Source organism: Balaenoptera borealis, assembly GCF_965194805.1.
Source record: "Balaenoptera borealis genome assembly, chromosome: 20".
In the NCBI taxonomy this organism is placed as follows: domain Eukaryota; kingdom Metazoa; phylum Chordata; class Mammalia; order Artiodactyla; family Balaenopteridae; genus Balaenoptera; species Balaenoptera borealis.
The window spans coordinates 31,617,517-31,637,862 of record NC_138879.1 but is presented as its reverse complement, the minus strand read 5'-3'; the positions used below and the strand labels follow the sequence as shown (position 1 = coordinate 31,637,862).

The 20,346-nt window shown below is 36.5% G+C and overlaps 1 long non-coding RNA gene and 1 pseudogene across 2 annotated transcripts in view; both read right to left on the bottom strand.

Moving 5' to 3' along the window:
* Window positions 1-20,346, bottom strand: part of LOC309618328 — a 673,944-nt gene that overhangs the window by 336,808 nt on the left and 316,790 nt on the right. The window lies entirely within an intron of this gene.
* LOC309618268 (large ribosomal subunit protein uL3 pseudogene) overlaps window positions 5,642-20,346 on the bottom strand; it is a 31,693-nt pseudogene continuing 16,988 nt past the window's right edge. Inside the window, exon 1 of the transcript in view lies at window positions 5,642-20,346. This exon is cut by the window's right edge and continues 16,988 nt beyond it. The product of the transcript in view is annotated as a large ribosomal subunit protein uL3 pseudogene (transcript).

Below are 20,346 nucleotides of genomic sequence, written 5' to 3'. Positions count from 1 at the left end.
GAAGTTCTGTTTCAGTGTACAGCTGTATTCTGGGGAAAGATATTAAAGTCACTCAATGGTAACATATCTAAATACCTTCTTGAATATATATACAGTTGCTAATATAGAACCAGGGAAATATTGTTACCTTTTCTAGAAGATCTTCAATGTCTGTGCTCTGCAGGTCAAAGTATACATAGGACACCTAATATAAATAGTTTTCAACTTAAAATACCGTGCAAAGCAATCAATTAATTGACTTTATCAGTGTGTTAAGGGTTCAAAAATCATTACTGCAGTGCAACTGAGACTGGAGGAAAAGGGGCAGGACACAAACACTAGATAATGAAGAAAGTGTGCAGCTGTTGAGATGTGATAGAGCCAGGCTGGAACCAGCTGAAACCAAGGTGGCTTTGAGAATAGTCTGGTCATTGACCTTTAGCTAATTATACCTTCATTGTAATACTAAAAATCACTTCCCCTCATGCCATGACAGTGCCAGGATGGACCATAAAAGGCCAAAATGTGGACAGTGGTCCAATTCCTGAGAAATTCCACTTGACCCCTGAAGTAGCCTATAAAATTACTTAACCCATAAATACCTAGGACCTCATGCCCTGGGGCCGCTCTCACTTTCTGAGATGGTCCACATTCTGCTTATGGAATATGTATCTCTCTAAATAAACTTGCTTTTCCTTTACTCTGGCTCACTCTTGAATTCTTTCCTGCTCAAAGCCAAGAACCCTCACTTGGAGGTCTGTCCTAAGGACTCCTGCAGGTCCCAGGATGTGACATTTCCCTCTACTGCATTGTAATGATAAGGACATAGGTTTTAGTGTCAAACAGATTAGTGGCAAATTTGGTAGCTAAGTAATTTGATGCCAGTGACTTAATCTCTCTGAGTTTCCTCATGCAAAGTATTGACATAATAATATCAATTTCAATAGATGTAGTTAGAATTAAATAAGATAATTTATGAAAAGTGCTCTGATTATGACAAACACACAGTGAACACTTAATGATGTTTGATGTCTTTGCTATTCTTGGCTAATATAGGCTACCTGCTTTTGAGACTTTCATATATCATCTGGGGAAACAGATATATAACCACAGATAATTAGTATATAATGTGATAATTATATATGCCATCTGCCATGGAGAAGGTAAAAAGATGGATATGTTTCCTTTTTCAGCTTTATTGAGGTATCATTGACAACATTGTAAGATATTTAAAATGTACAACATGATGATTTGATAGACATATACATTGTGAAAGGATTCCCCCCACTGAGTTAAATAACACATGGATCACCTCACGTATATACCTTTTATTTGATGAAAACATTTAAGTTCTACTCTTTTAGTAAATTTCAATTATACAGCACAGTGTTATCAACTATAGGCGATACGTCCAACATTAGATCCTCAGACCTTATTCATCTTATAACTGAAAGTTTGTACTCTTTTACTACCTCTCCCTATTTCTCCCACCAACACCCACCCCTGCCTGCCTCAGCCCCTGGCAACCACTTTTCAATTCTCTGTTCCTATGAGCTTGATTTTTTTTTTAAGATTCCACACATAAGTGATACCATACAGTATTTGTCCTTCCTCTGTCTGGCTTATTTCACCTGCCCTTCAGGTTTATTCATGTTGTTGCAAATGGAAGGATTTTCTCCTGTTTTAAGGCTGAATAATGTTGTGTACATGTGTGTGAGTGTATACATACACTGATAAATGAATAAAGAAAATGTGATATATATATATGTGCACATGTATATATATATATATATATATATATATATATATATATATATATATATATATATATATATATCACATTTTCTTTTTCCATTTATTCGTTTATGGACACTTAGATTGTTTCCATACCTTGGTTATTGTGAATAACCTACAATGAACATGGGAATACAAAAATCCTTTGGATATACACCCAGAAGTGAAATTGCTAGATCATATGGTAGTTCTATTTTTAATTTTTGAGGAACCACCATATTACTTTCCACAGTGGCTATACCAGTTTACAATCCTACCAACAGTGTACAAGTGTTCTGTTTTCTCCACATCTTCACCAGCATTTGTTATCTCTTGACTTTTTTCTCCTACCAACAGTGTACAAGTGTTCCCTTTTCTCCACATCCTCACCAGCATTTGTTATCTCTTGACTCTTTGGTAATAGACATCCTAATAGGTGTGAAGTATAATTAATTGTTGTTTTGATTTGCATTTCCCTCATGATTAGTGATATTGAGAACCTTTCCATGTACCTTTTGGCCATTTACATGTCTTCTCTGAAAAAAAAATGTCAATTCAGGTCTTTTGCCCAATTTTTATTTGCTTTTTTGCTCTTGTGTTGTATGCGTTTCTTGTATGTTTTAGATACCCTTATTGGATATGTGGTTTGCAGATATTTTTCTGCTATTCCATATGTTGCTTTTAATTTTTTTGATGGTTTCTTTTGCTGTGCAGTGGCTTTTTTGTTTGATGTAGTCCCACTTGTTTATTTTTGCTTTTGTGCCTTGCTTATGGTGTTAAATCCCCAAAGTCATTGTCAAGACCAATGTCAAAGAATTTACCTCTATGTTTTCTTCTAGCAGTTTTATGGTTTCAGGTCTTATGTTCAAATTTTTTACCCATTTTGAGCTGATTTTTGTGTATGGTGCAAGATAGGGGTCCAGTTTTATTATTTTACATATGGCTGTCCTGTTTTCCCAACACTGTTTATTGAAGAGACTCTCCATTCCACATTGTATAGTCTTGTCTCCTTTGTCAAAAATTGATCATATATGCATGGGTTTATTTAGGGGCTCTCTATTCTGCTCCCTTGATCTGTGTGTCTGTTTTAATGCCAATAACATACTGCTTTGATTACTACAGCTATAACTCAGGCTTTGTTCTTCTTTCTCAAGATTGTTTTGGCTAATTGGGGTGTTTCGTGGTTCCACACAAATTTTAGGATTGTGTTTTCTATTTCTGTGGAAAATGCCATTAGAGTTTTCATAAGGATATCATTGAATTTATAGATCCCTTTGGGTAGTATCGGTGTTTTAACAATATTTTTCCAATTCATGAATACAAAATATCTTTTCATTTAATTGTGTCATTTTCTATTTCTTTCATCATAGTCTTATAGTTTTCAGTGTACAGATATTTTATCTCTTTAGTTAAATTTATTCCCCAGTATTTTATTCCTTTTGATGTTATTTTAAATTGAATTGTCTTAATTTCTTTCTGATAGTTCATTGTTAGTATAAAAACACAACTGATTTTTGCATATCAATTTTGTAATATGCAAATATACTGCATTTGTTTATTATTTTTAACAGTTTTTTAGGTGGATTCTTTAGGGTTTTCTACCTATAGGATTATGTCGCTGTAAACAGAGATAATTTTATCTCTTCCTTTCCAATCTGTATGCCTTTCTTTTGGATTTCTTTCTTTTACTTGCCCGATTGCTCTAGTGAGGACTTCCAGTACTATGTTGAATAAAAGTGGTGAGAATGGGCATCCGTGTCCTGTTGTCAATCTTAGAGAAAACTTTTTACTGTTGAGTTTAATGTTAGCTGTGGGCTTGTCATTTATCGCCTTTATTAGTTGAGGTATGTTCCCTCTATAACCAGTTTAGTGAGAGGTTTTATCATGAAAAGATGTTGAATTTTGTCAAATGCTTTCTCTATATCTATTGAAATTATTATATGAGTTTTATCCCTTGTTTTGTTAATGTGGTGTATCAGATTTATTGATTTGCCGATGCTGAACCATCTTTGCATCCCTGGAATAAATTCCACTTGATAATGGTGTATGATCCTTTTAATGTACCATTGAATTCAATTCATTAATATTTTGTTGAGGATTTTTACATCTATGTTCATCAGGGTTAGTGGCAGGAGAAATGTCCACCAGCTTTCCCAGTCTTGGGAGGATCACAGCCAGCCAGCCACACAGATGAGTGCTAAATTAGAATCCAGACCCTCAGGCAGCAGTTGTAGAGTATGTAGTCAGAACCCTTTGAGGGAAATAATGGCAGTTGGGTGTTTCTGCCTGCTCCTCTGTGCTGAGCATTGGGGGGATATCCCCATGAGTGCTTATACTCTTAAACAACTGCTTCTTTGTTTGCAGCTGCCCTTTAGGATTCATAATTGCAAGTCCTATAGGCTATCAGAGCAAGACTATCTGCGGGCCCATCCCTTTAGCAGCCACAAAAGCTGGGGCACCAGATGTATGCACAAGCTCTTATCAGGGAGATACCAGCAACTTGATTTTTATTGTTGGAGTGGGTCAGAGGGAGAGGGTAGGGAAATGCCTGCCAGCTTCCCCAGTGCCTAGGAAATATTGCAGCCAGCACCTAGATGCTATTAAATTAGAAACTGGACCCTCAGGCAGCAGCTGTAAAGTATGGAGATGGATCCCTTTCAGGGAGACACTGGGAGTTGCTATTTCTGCCTGCTCTTTCTGTGCCAAGCCCTGGGAATAGCCTTGGAGAGTGCTCTATGCCGGTACTCCTTAGAAAGTGTTCCTTTGTTTTCTACAGTCATATGGAACTTGTGGACACAAGCCCTACTGACTTTCAGAGGGTGTTTGAGGGGCCCATGCCTCAGGTGGGAGCTATAAAAATTGTGGTGCTAGGGGTGCAGTCCAAACCCTTCACAGCTCAGGGAAGCTGGGAGTTGGAGATTCCCTTCTGATTATATGGCACTGTCCTGGGGATGGGGTTTGTGGCTAGAGTGTGTCTTAGTCTTTCCTACCTATTTTGATGTGGGTATTTTCTCATTCACCTGATGTGTAGGAGTTGCTCAGTTAGTTTATGGATTTCTTTCTGAGAGACTTGCTGCATGGGTAGTTGTACATCTGGTGCATCTGTGGAGGAAGTGATTTTGGGAACCACCTATGTTACCCTCTTGGTCAACTCTAGATCTCTTCCTTCTTGAAATATAACATTGAGATGGAGACATTTGTGCAACTTCTTGAAGTTTCAGAAGTATTTTAGGAGAGAAATGCCAAACAAATATTTCAAGTAGAAGGTATGGAACACAGTCTGCTATTTTGAGCTGTCATTACACTTTCTACATAAATCTCTTATAGCAGTTGTCCATACTATATGGTGCCGCAGACCGGCTGCAGAAAGCTAGAAGTTCCTGGCGGTGAGGGGTAAGGAACTGAAAAGCACCAGTATGGGGTCAGAAGGGCCAAGACAACTGATGGTTGCAAGGCAAGTTTATTCAAAGAGCATGAATGTATATATAGGTTCAGCACGGAACGAACACTAGGCAACAAATCAGTAAACCTTGTATTTCCACATAATTCTGTCGCCACTATCTATGCGCCACTATCTATGCGCCACTATCTATGCACCACTATCTATGCACCACTATCTATGCACCACTATCTATGCGTCAGCATGCCTTATGGGCCGTTCTTTGGAGATACAGACTTCCCCCTCAGGGCAGCGCGTCCTTCTGGGGAACAACCAGGGGCTCTTAGATCCAGAGCAGGCACCTGGAACGAAACTGGCCGCAAGCCATTTTCCTTTTTTACGCTCAATACCGCAGCGTCAGGAGTGCATACCAAGAAAGAGACAAGCAGTTCTCTGGAAAGCAGAAAGCTGAATAAGCTTACAGCTTGGGGGGCCACCACAATATGGCATGTTTCTTAAAATACCTCTGTTTGATATCTGTTAGTCTTCTTAAGGTAAGGATTCTGGCTTATCCATTTTTATATTTCCAGCACCTAGCATAGCATATTTCACATAGAATATATTGTCAAATATTTTGCTGTGGAGATAATTATCCCCAAATCATGAAGGTCTGAAGATACAGGTTGTGTTCAAGAAACACTGATAGTGCCGTTGACCAAGTGGTTGAGGCAAGAGGCCAAACAGACATGTCATCAATTCTATGCTAGAAATAGAAAATCGATCTTGTAGGCATTGACTGGCCATTGGCAATTTTTATCCTGATGGGACAAAAAGCTTTATTAAACAAAGAAAGTAAACACCACAATCCTTCGTTTTATTAAATTGCTACTTTATTGAATTTAAGGATATATTGGATCATTATACAAAACTTTGCATTGATATTTTAGTTTTTTAAATAACAGTGTTAAAATGCTCCAATCTTGTTTAGTTCTTTTAATTTGTATCAAGTCTAGGGTGGCTGTCTTGGACTAATTTCTACACAGGACAAGTATAACTGATGAAGGAGCACAGATCTAAACTGGAGTCTAATTAGGAGGAAAGGAATGAAGGGACAAAATGCACCTTTGAGACATCATCCCAGGTGGACTTTAATCATACTCTTTGCTCATATCAAGGCACATTGCTGATAATTTGCCTCCTGCACTCTAAATCCATCAGGTATTCTCAGGGTACATGTAACTAAGAAATCTGGAACACATCTCTGAAAAATCTATCATATTCCTTCTGGGCCCAGAAGAGAATTTTAGCAACACTTCTGGATGTCTTTTTATTTCTTAAAGAGAAAAAAGTTGGTAAAATTCCCCTAATCTGGAAGATATTATTTTTTATACTATTTGTGATATAAATCACTATTTGTAATTTTATTTTTATACTACTTTATAGTATAGGCATTATTATAATTTTGGTAGTACAGACACATTGCAGCTATTTAGTACTTCTGACATTTTAAGACATCTATGCATGCACAATGAATTGGACAGTTTTATAGGTATTATGATCTGATTAAATAAAATTATTTTTAAGGCAGGACAAGAAAATTCTTAAATTCTCTGCCCATTTGAGCCACTACCCCCTCCCACTTAATGTGCACTGTATATCTGTATTATACATTATCTAGATCCCCATGGAAGACACAGGAATGCCTACTTGCAAAAACAAAGAAACAAAAAAAAACAAAGAAAAAAAGAAAGAAAAGAAGAAGGCAATTTCCTTTTGGCACCAGCAAGGTAACTCCTCCTTAGGAGATAACATTTGTTTCTCAATCTTGTAAGGGATCATGATGACACACTACTCGCCTTGTTGGATTATAAACTGTCAGTATGTTACTTTGATGTACAAACTGTCTACTGAAGAAAAACACACAACCTAAAAATTGCGAGTTAAGTTTTACTTGGAGATCTTACTGAGGACTATATCCCAGGAGACAGCCTCTCAGGTCACTCTCAAGAACTGCTCCAAAGAGGTAAGGGAGAAGTCAGGATATATAGGAGTATTTTTGCTGCAAAAAACATGTAGTAGAACATCAAAAGATTACTGTTAATCACAAAAAAAACCAGACAACTCAAGTTAATTATTTTAGCATTTTTCTATACCTGGGAAGATACAAGGATCTGGATTCCTTGAAGTTATTCCTTAGATATGCATCTTAACTATTAAGAACCAGTGTTCAAAGCACAGAATGCTTCCTGTTTTTCTCCATCTTGAATTCCCCTCAGGGTGCACCATCAGTGGGCAACTGCTGTGGCTGATGGCTTGATCCTTATAGAACCGGGGTGCCAGGCAACATTCTTTGTTTGCTGGAATGTCAGGCAACATTCCTAGTCCACAAACCCTTTGTCTCAAAACCTTATATGACTGTGCTTTGACCTCTAACAGGCAGAACAGTCCTCAGAGCTTTCTGAAAGACTATCTCCCGGGTTATAATCCTTAGGTTGGCTGGAATAAAATTTTCCATTTCTTTCTTCAATTGACTATTGATTAATTTTTTCATTGACGGGTCTATAATTAGAAAATGTCACATATGAAAATGGGTATGGTTATTTATTTTCTATCGGGTTTCTGGATCAAGTCCAAGATGGGAGAGATTGGGGCTTTCCCCACACAAACAGCAAACAATCCTCCAGACACCAGCTAGGTATTCTACAATTCAACTCAATTCTGAAACTATTTACCTGGAGATAACATCATATCCACCACTCCCCACCACACTTCAGGTACCACCTTACTTGGGCTTTTGACCGACTGGCTATGAATCAGAGGTGCATTTGGTTTGATTAATTTGCTAGAGCAGCTCATATACCTCACAGAAAGAGTTTACTTACTAGATTATGGATTTATTATAAAGGGTATAACTTAGGAACAGCCAGTTGAAAGAGATATAGGGCAAGATATGGGGAAAGAACAGTTTCCATGCCCTCTCCAGGTGTGCCACTCCCTCTGAACCTCCACGTGTTGTTCCCCCACCCAGAAGCTCTCTGAACCCCATTATTTTGTGTTTTTATGGAGGCTTCCTTACATAGGCATGGCTGATTTAATCATTGGTCATTGGTGATTGATTCAACCCCTAGTCCCTCTCCCCTCTCCGGAGGTTGAGGGAGTGAAACTGAAAGTTTCAACCCATCAATCACTTAGTTGGCTCCACCTGCAAAGAGCCCCCATCCTTAGGTGGAGTCCAAAAGTTACCTCATTGACATAACCAAAGACACCTTTACGGATCTCATCACTTAGGAAATTCTAAGGGTTTTAGGAGCTCTGTGCCAAAAATAGTGATGAAGACCAAATATATATTTTTTATTATAAATCACAAAATCACATATTTATAACCAGATCATTTAGAGAGAACAGCTCAGTTTCATTCCAAAAAGTTGGGTGTCAACACATTCTGAAAAGGGTTATTACTAATGCTATGGAAGTTTTTTTTCTACATCTAGTCACTTGCAGATCTTAAAACAATGAAACTGTTAAGAGTATGAGAAATGGGAGTCTTGAAAGACAATGAAAGAGTAGAAGAAGGTGTTACTTGAATACATATATTTTTGTTTTAAGATCTAAAGTCCTAAGAGTTTGGGTTCTAAATAGTTGCTCCAATTTGAGAGTGGTAAAGCGGACAAAATATTTGCAGGTGTAGAAATATATAATTACATAATAATATTCCTGGAAGACATATTTGAGACCAAATTCAAATTTCGTACTAATACAGGTTTTGCATTGAGAGTCTTTATAACATTTGGACATCCAGCTGACTATGATGGAGGAAATCACCTCCATCACCTCATGGGGCAGTTTATTTTATTTGGGGGAAAGTCTAGTGATGAAGAAATTAATTTAACAGTCTGGAGGGATACACATCAAACCCACGACAGTGGTTATTTTTGGCAAGGGGTAAGGTAAGGGCAGAAATTGAATATGTTGCATAAAAGGAACTCTTGTTTTACCTGTAATGCTTAATCTTTTCAATTTACTGGTTTTATGTGCTTATTATCTAATTGAAATAGATTTTAAATATATTATTTCTTTGGTTAATCAAAACTATTCTCCATTTATTTCCTATGGTTTACATCTTTAAAAAAACACAAAATAAGTATATACCTATCTAAAAATGATAGCTTTTAAAATAGATGAAAGCAGTTATATCTCCCCTAGATAACCCTTCCAGGAGAAATATTTTCATTTAACCATTCTTCACATTCACTGAAACAAATATTTGTTGAATAAGAATAAGACATTGTCTTGGGGAGATCGACATAGGAACAAAAAGGAACAAACACATATTATTTATTTGTAATAAATATTCCAAAATCTGTTACAGAAATCTGTCAAAAGACCAAGTCCAAAGACCAAGGCAATCATCTGCCTGGGAGAATCAGAAAAGGCTTCAGCAAGAAGACGACATTTACGAAAGTTGGCAAAGTTAGACAAGAGCTGTGAAAATAGGGGAGAAATATAACAGATTCAAAAGATGGTTCTAAGACAGAATCGACAGAATTTTGTGTTGATTAAACAAAGATGACTGAAAAGAAGAGAAAGGTGTTAGTAGTGAATGATATCAAGATTAGTATCTTATGTGGAGCAGCTTGGACAGAAATTTTTAATTAATTGCACTTTGAATGGGAAGAACATTTGCATGGTACAAATCCAAAAATTTTAAAAGGGAGCACAGTAAAAATCTCCCTTCGTTCTCATTTTCATAGGCAGGGGGAATGTTTTTACATTTACTTTTAAAATCTTTTTTGAGGTTAATTGATATAGAAGCTTAGAATACATTACACAGCCGGACAAGTTTGACATATACATGTACTTATAAAATCATCACCACAATCAAGATAAACATAAAATCACCCCCAACACTTTCCTTGGACCACTTCATATTCTCTCCTTGCTCCCCTTTCTTGAACATTTCTGGGCTCCAGCAATCCCTATTCTGCTTTCTGTAACTATGGATTGGCATTTATTTTAAATAATTTTGTAAAAATGGGATTATATACAATGTGTTCTTTTTTATCTGGCTTCTTTCACTCAGCATAATAGTTTTAAGATTTATCTATATTGTTGTATGCAACCATTCTTCATACTTTCTTATTGCTGAATGGTATTTTGTTATATGAATACATCACAATTTATCTATTAACCTTTTTATAGATATTGTATTGTTTATAGATTTGGACATTATAAATATAGATTCAATAAACATCCCTGTACATGTTTTTATATGGACATTTGCCTTCATTTCTCATGAGTAAATACCTAAGAGTAGAATGGCTGAGTCTGATGGTAGGTGTATGTATAATTTTTTAAGAAAGTGTCAAACTGTTTATCAAACAGGTTGTATCACATTACATCCCTATCAGCAGTGTATGGAGTTTCAGTTGTCTTCACATCTTTGCCAACAGTTGATATGGTCAATCTTTCAAATTTTAGCCAGTTCAGTAGTTATTTCACGATACCTCATTGCAGTTTGAATTTGCATTTTCCTGATGACTAATGATATTGAGTAACTCTCCATTTACTTATGTGCTAATTGTACATCTTTCTTAGTGAAATTTCTCTTTATGTCTTGTGCTCATTTGCTATTGAGTTGTGTACATTTATTATTGAGTTTTGAGAGTCTTCTTTCCATTAAAAAATATTCTGAATATAAAGCCTTGATCAAATATGTAATTTTAAAATATTTTCTCCAAGCCTATGGCTTGTCTTTTAATTCTCTTAAGTGTCTTTTGAAGAGCAGAGGTTCTCAATTTTGATGAAATGTTATTTATTAATTTCAATTAGATCTTGCTTTTGGTGTCATATATATCATTGACTAAAGTTTTCTCCTGTTGCTTTTGGAAGATTTAATTTTTGTTCTTGAAATTATGTTTATTATATACCATAAGATAATTTTTGTAAATCATGCAAAGAATGGATTGAAATTCACTTTTTATTTTTAATATGGACTTCTAAATAATCATAACAATATTTATAGAAAAGACTATTCTTTCTCTACTGAATGGCCTTTGCAACTTTGTTAAAAAACAATTGACCTCATTTGTGTGGGACTATTTCTGGACTATCCATGCTGTTTCCTGGATTCATTTGTATCTCTTGATGTCAATACTGCACAGCCTTATCTACTTAAGCTTTAAAATAACTCTTGAAATCAGGTAATATAAGTCTTCCAATTTTTTTCTTTGTCAAATTTGTTTTTCCTACTGTAGGTCCTTTGCATTTCTAGACGCCTTCTGGGATTAGCTCTCCATTTTTTTACACAAAAATATATCTGCTTTGATCAGAATGGCATTGGAGCTATAGATCAACTTGAGGAAAATGACATCTTAAAAGCACTGAATTTCTCAAAAGATGAACGAATTGTCTCTCTCCACTCTCCATTTATTTACATGTCTTTCAGTTTCTTTCTGTGGTATTTTGTAGTTTTCAGTGTACAGGTCTTGCATATCTTTTGTCAGATTTATCACTAAGTATTACATATTATTTTAATATTTTACCACTTCTAGTTATTATTAGTGGATGGGTTGGTCTGTATTATCTTATCCTCTATGGCCAGAAGAAGTCCTATGGTCACTTATTTTTCCTCATCTTACTTAACCTCTCGGCAATACCTCACTTAGCTGATCACTTCTTCATTCTTGAAACCATCTCTTGTCTTGGCCTCTGTAGCACCATATTCTCCTGATTTTTTTCTCTTATTCCTCCTTCTCAAACTGCTTTACTGGTCCTTACTTCTCTGTTTGACCTCAAAATATTAAAATGTCACAGGGCTTAACCCTATTTCTTCCATTTTTCTACTCCTACAGTTTCTCATTATGTATTCTTCAATGGCATTGTCCCATCTATTTGCTGACATCTACAGAATCTGTATCATTGGATCTGACCTCTCCAATGAGCTTAATTTGTACTGAGTACATTAATATTGAATGATCTATTTAAAAACTACATTTGAATACCCAAATGATTTCTTAAATTTAACGTATGCCTACCCTATATTTCCCTGATTTAAGTAAATTCTACCACAATTTACCTCGTTCTTTAATCCCTATAACCAAGTGTCACTCTTGAGTCTTCTCTGCATCCTCATGTTTAATTTCTCACTCACTCTGTTTGGTTCACCCTCAGATTACATTCTAAATCCATTCAATTATTTTCATTTCCATTGACACCATTCTGGTCTAAGTCACAATTATCTCACCAGGATTACTCTTAATAAATTTCACTGTGTCAACTCTTGGCCTCTCACTGTCCTTTTCTCTGCAGAGAAACTGGGATGATCTGTCAAATGGATCCAATATAATCATATTACTTTCTTACTCAAGATGCTCTAGGAATTTCCCATTTCACTTGGGATAAAATCAGATTTCTTTTTTATGACTTGTAAAATTCTTAAATGATCTTACTCTGCACAATCATTGTTATCTTTTTATTCTACCACTTGCCACTTGCTTGACTTGGCCAAGCTCATCCTCCCCTACCTAAGGTGTTCACATATGATGTTTTCTCTGCCTTAAAACTTTAAATCCTGATTTTCCTATATCTGGATCCTTCCTTTTAGTATTCTGAGATCAAATACCATATCCTCAGTGGGCATTCCTGACCTAGCCTAAATTAGTCCTCAACACTACTTCTAGTCAAAATACTTTGAATCTTATTTCTATTTGAAATTATCTTGTTTATTTATTTGTTAATCTTATGCTACAACCTATTAAAATGTAAGCTCTAGAAGAAAAAAGTCTTTATTTTTCTGATTCACTATTATATTTCCAGTACCCAGAATAGGACATGGTGATAAATATTTATTAAATGAGTGAATGAAAATAAAAATTGTGAATAAATCAATCCTCCAGACATTTTTTTCATAGGACCTGCTATGAAACCAGATTTTGCATAATGGGCTGTGTAAGATTTCTTAGATTATTTTTATATATCTTTAATCATTATCTTGTTGATTTTGGTTGGAGGGACTTTAGCTGTTCGAGAACATCACTCTAACAAATCTTTGCAGTTTTAGATATCTAACTGATATTAAAAATTACTATCTGATTTGAAAATCATTTTTCTCATCCAGTCAATGATTAAGTGGTACCAAATAGAGTCAGAAAACTACAGTGCTGTAATTGAGGCTTTATTCAGCATGATCTATAGCCATTAATCAATACTTAAGTAATCCTCTTAAGAGTAATATTACTGGGGGACTTCCCTGGTGGTCCAGTGGTTAAGAATCCACCTTCCAATGCAGAGGACATGGGTTCAATCCCTGGTCAAGGAACTAAGATCCCACATGCTGTGGGGGTACTAAGCCCATGCACTCCAACTACTGAGCCCATGCACTCTGGAGCCCTAGTGCCACAATTAGAGAAGCCCACATGCTACAACAAAGAGCCTGCCCACCACAATGAAAGATCCCACGTGCCGCAACTGGGACCCAACGCAGCCAAAATAAATAAATAAATAAATTTAAAAAGAGTGAAAGATCCCACGTGCTGCAACTGGGACCCAACACAGCCAAAATTAATTAATTAATAAGAGTGTTATTAAAGTTAATATTTATTACTTTATTTCCAAGGGTATTATATGATACTTTTCTTTGTTGAAATTAATACATCATCTTGGCAGTGATTTGCTGATCAGTAACATTAAAAATTTATCAGAGAAAGAACATTATGTAACTTCCCCCCCCACACTGGAAAATAATTTTATTGAGATTCTACCAGCTGTGCAATCTGTTCTGACATTAGGCCCTTTCTTCCTTTGCAATTCTGTCCTTCTTAAGGGGTCCCATGAATACTTTCTTCTCCTCCACAGTCTGGAAGCAACCATGGCCAAATTTGGAGGTGGTGTCAATAAACTTGAGGTCAGTCTTCTTCAAGGCCCGCAGTTGGGTCTGCACCAGCAAGGACTCACGCAGGGTGAGCACTTGCTTCTTGTTTCCTACCACGCAGCCTTTGAGCATGACAAAGCCATTGGTCACTTCACCGCAGTGGACAAGGCCACACAGAGGTTTGATGCTCTTGTCAGACAGATCGTAATCAGTAGAGACATTTTTCTTGATCAGTTTGTGGTCCTTGATGAGGTAGCCCTGGCCAATCTTGTGGATCTTCTTGTTGATCTCGATGCAGTGATGGTAGCCTTTCTGTCTAGCCTGAGCCAGAGAGAAGGCCACCCGGGCAGGATGTCACGCCCTAATACAGGCAACTTTATGCAGCCCTCGGTGGGTCTTATGGGGCAGCTTCTTGGTGTGCCAATGGCTGGTGACCCTTATGTAGCCTTTGCCCTTGGTCACCCCAATGACAGCAATCATCTCATCCTGCCCAAACACTTGAATCATAGGGACCTGTCACTATAGCCTCTTGTCAGCCCAGTCCAGTTTTTCGGCCACAGTGCCTCTGTTCACCTGGATCTCCATGAGGTGGACCTTCTTCTGGTTTATAGGAAGCAGGCACCTCTGGGTGTGGGCAATGACACAGATGACCTGATAGTACTTCATGCTGCTGAAGTCCCTCTCCAGCTGCTTCTTGCCATTATGTCCTACCACTTCTTGCAGTATTTGGTAAAGGCCTTCATCTTACATTTATGCCAGTTTTTATAGAAGTGCCTTTTGCATTCATTGCTGAAATGCTCAGCAAAGATGGTCTTAAAGGTCTGGAGGCCTCGAGGTGTTTCCACATAGCCCACAATGCCCACAGTCACCACAGGCAGCGGCTCCACAATGGTCACAGCCTCCACAACTTCCTTCTTCTTCACCTTGCACCCTGGCCTATCGACCTCCCTCACCATGTGTGTCATGCCAGTCTTGTAGCCAAGGAAGGCTGTGAGGTGTACAGGCTTGGAAGAGTCATCCTTGGGGAAGCTCTTCACCTTCCCGTGGTGCCAGCTGCTGTGAGCTTCTGAGGCAGGAAACCCAGGGACCCATGCCTGGGAGGGGAGAACTTCCAGGGAGACATCCTGCCATAGGATGCTGCCGGTAGAGCAACATTATGTTACTTTGGATTAATTTCCTCCCAGGGAACTCATGTTGATTCTCAATTATCCTCACTTTTTATCCTACATGGTCATTGCCCATTACTTTAACAATCAGTTCTCAAGTTTTTTAAAAATAGCACATTACTTTCCAGAATCTGCCATTTTGGAAATGGAATTGTGTATCTGTCTTTGGTCATAATATCATTCGCATTTCCATTGTTTTCCAAGAATAATGATAGTGGCCATGAAATTGTATCTTGAAATTCACTATTCTGAAAAGCAATTAGTCAAGACTGGAATGAATGGATTAATTTAAAGCCGACAAGTGATTTCTTATGAGTTCTCAACTTACTTTGAGCTAGAATCCCCTCTTTTTGATGTTTACTTTTTCACTCCTGTTAAAAAAGCTAGGCTGTAGCATGCCATAAATCTTCAAAGTGAAAATACTGGCATGGATGCTATACAGATCGTATTTTGAACTTTGCTTTAAATTAGATTTCACGTTTCATTGAAAGCAGAGAATTTGAGGAAATGGGATACGTTAAAGACAGTATATTTCATATGTGAATTATCTGCAACTTTAAACATCACAGGGCAATTATGAAAGATGTTGAGAGCAGTGAAACAGGATAAGCTGTTTGTTTTGATAAGTAGTTGTGAAATCAGAGAAGAGGCACTAAGAACATAGAATAGAAAATAATGTTAAGGGATTAACGCTGATTCATTGATCAGGGGACACATTGACTAAGTTGGCAAGAATAATTAACAATGAATTATCTAAATAAAAAAAATTTCAAGTTAAGAATTTTCTTTGAACTTTGGAAAATATTCACATAAACAAGCGTTTTAAACTATTTATGGGAAATTTTTGTTGGTAAAGAAATAAAATATATATGAACAAATCCGTTAACAGTGAATGTAACCCTTACCTCCAAACAAACAAAGTCCAGTGACTGTAGATAACACCAGATTGTGATTGACTAACACTCAAAGAACAATTAAAAAATGTTTTCTTTTAAATAAATAATTTTATGCTTTTTATTCTTTTGACTATTCATTTCCTATAAATATCTAATGTACTGAAATATTTTCTTTGGTTATGAAACATTTTCTTAGACACTAACCTTCATGATAATTCCTTCTTTCTTCAGTTATGAGACAAGATTCATTCATTAAGAATAAAGTGTACACTAAAATTAACATGTATAAGAATGAACCCTGGAAAGGTAGACTCAAACATGGTAAATGTATGCAAGATTTTCTAATAAAAATTCCTAAGAAATATTTTTGTTTGTTAGAATTTACTATGGATTACGTTTTGAGAAGTTTTCCCCATACATCTGGTTTTCAGTTCATGCATGATAAATTTATGCAAAGTCTAAGAATTACTATATTATTTATTTATAAAACTTTTCATGCTTATCTCTAAGCGAATTTGGTAAAGCTCAAGATATACATAAAATAAAACTGATAAACAAATCATAGATTGTAAAAAATGTGGAGAGAGGCAGGTTAATATACTAAAAACTGTAGTTGAAGATTCAAATAAGATTTTTTGTCTCCTGGAAGTATTACAGAACATCTGTCCAACCCAGAGTCAGTTCTCACACAATGATAAAATATCAAAATTTTAAAACTCCTGGATGTCTAGTGTAAGACTGGGCTTATGTCAACCGAGTAAGATAAACTGTTATAAGTATTTCCTGCAAAAATCCCTATTGTAAATGTGGAGGGGATATTTTGTTTAGAATAATTTACACTGATTGCATATGCCAATTAAATTTATGAGATAATTCCTTTTTTTACTTTTGCCAAGGTTGAAAGAGTCTTAATTTTCCTATCCTTATTATTAAGCCTTGCTGAGAAGGCTCACTCTCTACCTTCTGACCCTTGAGTTGCCACTTAATGGAAAGGTTGACAAGGCTAAATCTCTTAAACAGGAAGAGGAGTAGAAAACCATAACTCCATGAATTCAATATTGAGAATGCAATCTGGAGCTTGAGAGAATAATTTGGCAAGGCTGTTAGAAGGAATATCCTGTTAACATTTGAAAAAATAAAATAAATAAATGAAAACAAATGTGGTCCTGAATTTTAAAATTCTATTTGTATCAGAGATTCAGAGAATGACATACAAACTAGAATGAAAGCTTGCCCTATGACTGTCAGAATTCTAACGGCTTTCTAAGCTGCCACATTGTGACATATATTCATCATAGAGTGAACAATAAATGCTATCAATAGGGAAAGATAAGAAAAATCAGAAGACACAAGAAAATTGGCTGGTTCTGCATGTTAATATCTTTCATTTGTATAGCATTTATTTACAAAATGCTTCTACATAAAGATTTTCAGTGTGTTCAGCTTGCAAGAAGCCTCATACAGCATCTTCTGCACTTAAACCACAACTGTGACCAGCCTCTCTAAAGAGCCACAGCTCTGAGCAGTCATTAAAAAGTCATTTTCTTTTGGTAAGAATTTTTTTCAGGTTCTACTTTCCATTCTTTATTTTGAATCATTTGTCCATAAACTATACCATGTGTCAATGGGAAGGCATTATGAGATTTTTAGTTAAGGGGGCACAGGATCTAGTTCAGAGTGCCTTCAAGCTGCTGGATATTATTAAGGTACTGAGGTGTGATAGGCAGAATTCTAAAAATGATCTGCAAGATTCCCTGAACAGTGTCTGGCACATGGTAAGTGGAATGAATGGATGAACAGAATTAATATTCTTGCTTTAATCTGGTGTTCTGATTTTCATCACTTGGCTTTGTATAATGATTATCGCTCTCTTCCTAGGCCTTTAGGATGATCCTTTTGGATCAAGATATTACCTCAAATTCTGCCAAAAACTTCTTTTCTCTGTTACTTTCTGCTTATTAGCATAAAATTCTCTGCAGCCAAGCCCAACTCAGCATTTCCTGTATCATCACCCAATACAGATACAGACCATTGCTTCCATTTCTTTGGTAATCTCTCAATACAATTGGTTCAGTAAAGTCAAGACAATATGAAGAACCAAGCTGGGGAAATAGCAAGAACAGAAGTCTACTGCCTCTAGAGAAGCTATATAGGAAATTACAGTTCAGGATGGGAGGACTGGAAGGTTAAACCACGAGAAACTGGCAATTTTGAGGTAGGAGATAGAAGGACCCCTGTGCTGGACAGCTGGTGTTTGTCAAGTGGAGTAAAATTTAAGCTTTGTTCTCACCTGGACACTCCAAGGACAAAGCTAGTGGCAGAAGCTGAGCTCTGCTGAAGTAAAGAGATAAGATGACCACTCCTGAGGTCAAGGGAAACTTATCTGTCTGCACATACACAGGAAGGCTCCTTGGGGGTCAAAAAGGGAGGGGGCCACCACCCCATAATCAGTGTGGATATGCACCCACAGGCCTCTGAAGTGGGATCCATCTTAGCGAAAAGTTGTGCACGCGTGTTGGGGAGAGTCCTGGGACCAGTCAGGTGTGGAAAAAGAAACAAGATAATTGGCCAAAGGTAAACAAAGACCCGGAAGGACTGTCCTATATAAGTGCTTTAAATCACCTCCTTACTGCACTCCTCATTCAGGATGGCCGCACTACTCTCCCAGTGTGTATTTCTGCCTAGCTTCTGACTTAAAAAAATAAACTTTTTCTCTGCGTGCTCTCCCATACTTTGTGCTGTGTCTCTAACAATAAACTTTGTACCTATTTTTACAGTTTTTACCTCCTTGAAACATTCTTGCTTTCAAATGGGGGAAACAGCCAGGGCCATTTTGCTTCTAGCCTCTAGCCCCTGGTGGTCTAGCAGCTAGGATTTCTGGTTTTCATCCAGGTTACCCCGGTTCAATTTCTGGGCAGGGAACTAAGATCTCTCTTCAGGACCACTCACTGCTGTCTCTCCGAGATAATTTGAGTAGATCTAAGGAGATACAAAGCCATAGACAGAAGAAAAGTGTTTTTAGCAAGAAATGGATTATAAGTGGGAGAAAGTGTGGTTGACATTAAAATTAGTCAGAATGTGAGAATGTACAGAATGAGGAATGTAAACAAGTAAAGGTCCAAATAGTGTCCTTTATCTGAGCACGCTCTGCCTGCAGACTCCTGTGCCCCAATTCATAATTTGAAATATCATTAATGTAGAAAGCACTTTATAAAATTTAACGTTTCTATTTCCAGGTGAAATTTGAAGTCTTCATTGGAGTAAATTAACTTCAATTTAACTTTGTACAGATTTTATTTTTTATTTTTATTTTCCTTAAAGGCAATAAGAATGGCACAACCTTACCTCTTCTTAGAAGAATATATTGCTTACATGTGTTAGAAGATCTTAAAGAATTCTCCTGTCACTTAGGGACATTTTAAGTTAAATAAGGTAAAGCTACCTATGGGGGGTTTATTAATTCTGATAAATAAGATCTTCTCTAAGACAATTTTCAATTTCTTCAAGATCCATTGAAGAGTCTATGAAGAAACATTACTGTAATACCTGAAATAGCTCCCATCTCTTCATTTTAGGACAGCTTCTCTAATGCTCTCAAATGTGACATGAAAAAAAAATTACCTAGAATGCCCTTTTCTCAGTTTCACTTCCTTCTTTCTTTCTGGGTAAAAATTCCCTTTCTGCTGAAAGCATCACCTGCTTAATTCCATTAAATTTGAATTTTATTTTGCCTTTCCTTAGTTTTTATGTCATTGCTTGGTGCTATATTAATTAATATTTATTACAGAGTGTGCTGTAAATGTAAAATATGTAATTGGTAATGTAAATGAAGTTATCATAGGTTTATTTTGTGCTATCTATGGAATTGCATGCTACAGTGAAAAGAGAGCTTTTGATTTTATATTCAAAATTATCTAGAATTGACTTACCTTCTCTGAGCCCTTGTATTCACATTTGCTTGAAGGTCAAGTAATGCATGGGCTTTTAAGAGTCAAGATGGCTTATTAAGTTCCCAGCTCTAATCTTTACTAGCTGTTTTAATTTGACCAATTAATCTAATCTTTTGGGATCTCAATTTTTCATCTGTAAATTAGAGATTATAATAATGTTATCCTTATAGGAATTTTTGTGAGGCTTAAGTGAGATATTGCATGCTGAAAGTGTGACACGTTTCTAGCTTTTATTAAGATTGATGTTATTATCTATAAAGTGGGGAATTCTAGTAATTGTCTTAATAAGCTGGTATAAGGAGTCAGTATGGCAGAATATCTAAACAAGAAAGTT